Raw genomic sequence first — 4,628 nt, 5'->3', positions numbered from 1 at the left:
GGGAATTTTTTTCAAATTTACCCGGAATTTGGTAAGATTTTGATAAAATTATGCAGGATTTTTTTGGTCAATTCAGATATATTCCAGATTTTGGGTTCTGGTGTCACGGTTTTGTAAATTCAGATATATTCAATTTCAAGATTTTGGGCTCTGGTGTCAAGGTTTGATGGTGTTAAGAGTTTTTTTTTATGGTGTTGATTTTATTTCATGGTTTTGGTGTTAGGGTTTTGTAAATTCAGATATATTCAACTTCAAGATTTTGGGTTTTGATTTTATTTTCACGGTTCTGGTGTTAGGGTTTTGTAAATTCAAATATATTCAAGATTTTGGGTTCTGGTTTTGGTGATAGGGTTTTGTAAATTTAGATATATTCAACTTCAAGATTTTGGGTTCTGGTGTCAAATTTTGATGGGGTCAAGAGTTTTTTTTGATAGTGTTAATTTTATTTCCACTATAAAAACAGGAACATTCTGTTAGAGTTTTGTAAATTCAGATATATTCAACTTCAAGATTTGATTTTGGGTTCTTGTGTCAAAGTTCGATGGGGTCAAGAGTTTTTTTGATAATGTTAATTTTAGTTTCATTATAAAAACAGGATTTGATGGGGTCAAGAGTTTTTTGATAATGTTAATTTTATTTCCATTATAAAAACATTTAAACATTCCGTTGATAATGTTAATTTTATTTCCATTATAAAAACATTCAAACATTCCGAATTTTTTTGATAATGTTAATTTTATTTTCATTATAAAAACATTCAAACATTCCGAATTTTTTAATAGTGTTAATTTTATTTCCACCATAAAAACACGATTCAAACATTCCTACTCCATTTTTAATGTTTAGTGTTCTACCAAGTAAGACATTTGTTGTGCAGCACGGTTCAGTGTTCTACCAAGTAAGACATTTGATGTGCAACACGGTTCAGTGTTCTACCAAGTAAGACATTTGATGTGCAGCAAGTTCACAGAGGTATGTTCCGTTAAATGTTTGATGCCCAGCTAGTTCATGGAGGTTTGATCTGCAACGAGTTCATAGAGATATGTTCCATCAAATGTTTGATTTCCAACAAGTCCATGGAGATATGAGTCCCATGGTGGTTCAAAGTCCTGGTGCAAACCGAAATACAAATTCAATCACAAAGCTAAGCTAGTCCCATGGTGGTTCAAAGTCCTGGTGCAAATCGAAATACAAATTCAATCACAAAGCTAAGCTAGTTTAAGATCAAGTTAGGATTGATTTGCAATAGTACGAAAGATGCAAGCAAAGTCCCTGGATCAATGACAGTACCTACTTGCAATTGCTTGGAGTCTCTGAATGCTTCTAGCGCAATCATTTTTAGAAGCATGGAAACTCTGCTACAAGAAGGTTAAAGACGCCCAAGTATGGATTAGTGCCACTCTCACCTATCAATATGGCTATTACTCCAATTTCCATTGTCTCATGGATTAGTGCCACTCTCACCTATCAATATAGCTACTACATTTTCCTTAGTCTCAACTATAGGTAGTTGGTGAGAAGCACGAATGAGAGAATAAATGGTGTTTGGGACGTTGAATGCATTGGATACTCTGTGAAGAGGTTTGTAATCTACATCAAAGCCACTGCCCAAATTGCGGGAACTACCGGTCTACAAATTTATGAATTAAATCAAGAACAATCTGAATTACGTGCCCTCTTCTGGGAAAAAGTAGTAGGTATTGACCCAGAATAGGGCACGTAAACAGAGTAGCAAAAACCTCCTACCTTTTCCCAAAATAGGGCACGTAAAGGTAGAGACAACAACCTTCGTCATCGAAAGCATAACATGCTCCCACTTTCTTGCTTTGAAAAATGAGAAAATAGGGGCACATGGCAATGTGTTATTTCTCGGGAAAATGTGCCTGATTGATGTGACAAACATGGCATAATTGCATTTCATGGGTTTTCCACATTGAGACTTGCATTTCATGGGTTTTACACATTGAAACTTGTTAAGTAGAAGGAAACGTGTGGGACTTGTTGGATCGATAATGCCTTTCATGCGCCTATATTTTGAAAAACACATTTAAGATTCATCTTTTAATGGCTCAACGTTGTGCCAACTCCGTGTGTGTAGAATAAATAGTTAGCGACGATAGATTGATGTTTGTAGGAACCTGTTTGTTCTTGCAAATTGTTTCAGAACCTCCCCACCTGTTCAAAGCACGACGCTTGTCGACTAGTCAATTGTGTGAGAATGCCACTTTGAGTGGAGGATACGCATTGGTTATTCATCCTTTGTATGGATGTTGTGTACAACCTCTTTGCTATAACCTTGTAAGTTATATATGTTCATGAGAGAACATGGAGGATGCCTTGGTATAATTAGCAACACAAGGTAAGGGGTTCGTTTGTCGTTGCATTGTTCAAGGGGATATTAGGTTATGTTGTTTATTTCTCGATATAGGTTTTTTTACGTGAAATAAACACTTCAGGTAATAATGGGGAATAAAAAAAAGTTAAAAACGATTTTGATGGACCATGTGGGCCCTCACATGAGGGCCATGTGCCTCACCACTTTGTCTCCATAACATAGTATGCCAGTCCTAAATTACATTACTTAACATTGCATCATGTTAATATGCCTATATTGGGTACCGATGTTTGTCAAGGAACGTGACCATGAGCCTATCTTCGAATGCAATTTCTGGTATCTTGAATTCAAAGGGTTGGTTCTCCTACACATTAGTTCAGATGACAACATGTTATACTTGGTTGGAAAAATTTACTTCTCTTATGGATTGGATTACGAACAATGTCAAAACCATACAAAATGTATCTAACCAATGGAACCTTCTTTCATTTTCAATTAATAAGGGCTTTAACTTTTTCTTTGTGTCGAGCTCTCACCATAAGGTTTTTTGGCCTTCATATCCAGTCTAAGGTTATAGATGAAGGAAACCCGGGAGCCACAAAATAGATTGGATGTACATTTAGTGTTCTAAGTGGTGACAATAGTTTAAGTGATTCACATTTTCATTAGCGTTGAAGATTAGTACTTAAACTTGTGCAAGAAGGATGTAAATACTATTTTGTGCCTTCCCAACCATCTATCTATCGGATGGTCAGGGGAAGAGAGGGCAGGTGGGTCCTTCCCATCTTTGGTAACTTTTATATATATATAATGCTTACTTGTATAATTATAGTTAGACAATGAGCTTTCGTGCCTATCTGAGAAGTGATTTACTCAGTCCCATAAATAGAAGTTGAGGCTCATAATCAATAGCTTCAATGTCGATGCGTGAGGCATTGTTTAAGAATAACCTCCAACTTGAACTAGATTCAGATATGCATTATTTGGAACATAAGTAGGCAAAATTGTCATGAATGAGATCTTGTTTGTATTATATTTGTAACACCCTCCTCCCACATCTACCCAAGTAACCAATCAACCGGGGTAAACATGTGACGAGAGGCCACTATGATATGATTCGACATCCTAAGTCACATTAAGGAAGTGGAACTGACGGAAACACACCATACATACATTCAGCATCAACTACAGGACCCTGAGGAACCAATCAAATACTTTGGACAACTTTCCCTTAGGTCCCACTGAACTTTTGGACAACTTAAGCCTAAGTCGCTCTCATGTTATAGGCATGAAAACGACTAGAAAGCCAAAGTCGCTATCATAGGCTTGCCTGCCAGTGACCAAAGACTAAATTTGTCAGTGCTATGCCAACGACTGCAAGATTTGAGCCACTTTTTTAGGCCCAGAGCCCAGGTCACTACCCATAATTGAACCATCTCTTCAAATCAGTAAAATAACATGGAAATGATAGTACTAAAGCAAATACTTGTTCAAGACCTTGACTGGAACCCTACTAGCCATGACATACATTTCGTCAAACATATCACGAATATGTAATCTACAGGTGTAAATAACAATTCTAAGCATAGGGGTCTCATACTTAGCTAAGAATCACTAAGAACCATTGATGCCTCATTGCTCAACACATCAACTGACATTTCATCCATTAGGTCATATATACATTGATCATTCGATTACAAGTAAAAACATGATGAAAACCATACATAGTTGTTGTCATAAAACACATACATAACCATCATAATAGCAACAGAGATATGCATGAAATTACAACCATATAGACCACATATAATCCATCAAAATGCTCATAGAAATACAAGGAGAAATAACCTTTCATTAATGATGCAAAATCCAAACTCAGGATGGGACTTCCATGTTCCACCCAACTGTAGAATGGCTGAGCCAAATCTCTCTTCAGCCATTCACTCTCGTGCCATATTCCAAGCTTGAATGTGGGATCTCATAGAACACATCAATCAGAAACCATTCAGGACTTCCAAAGGCCATCCACCTCAACCCATCAAACAGTGATTCCACCTCACGATCATACATCACCAAAACCATCATCAGATCGGTCTCTATCCCAGCCATCCACGGCTCCAGAGCATTTGTCCAACCAAGGCTTCAGGACTAGTAACTCAACCCACATATTTTACCGGGCTCTAAATCTTTTGTCCAACCAAGGCTACAGGACTAGTAACTCAACCCACCAAGGGCTCCAGAGAATTTGTCCAACCAAGGCTACAGGACGAGTAACTCAACACAAGTTGTTCCA

This window comes from Pinus tabuliformis, chromosome 6 (genome assembly GCF_031772625.1).
Source record: "Pinus tabuliformis cultivar Carrire ecotype Pingquan chromosome 6, CPIR1, whole genome shotgun sequence".
Classification (NCBI taxonomy): Eukaryota; Viridiplantae; Streptophyta; class Pinopsida; order Pinales; family Pinaceae; genus Pinus; species Pinus tabuliformis.
The sequence above is the reverse complement of the archived record's forward strand: the minus strand, read 5'-3'. Positions refer to the sequence as shown.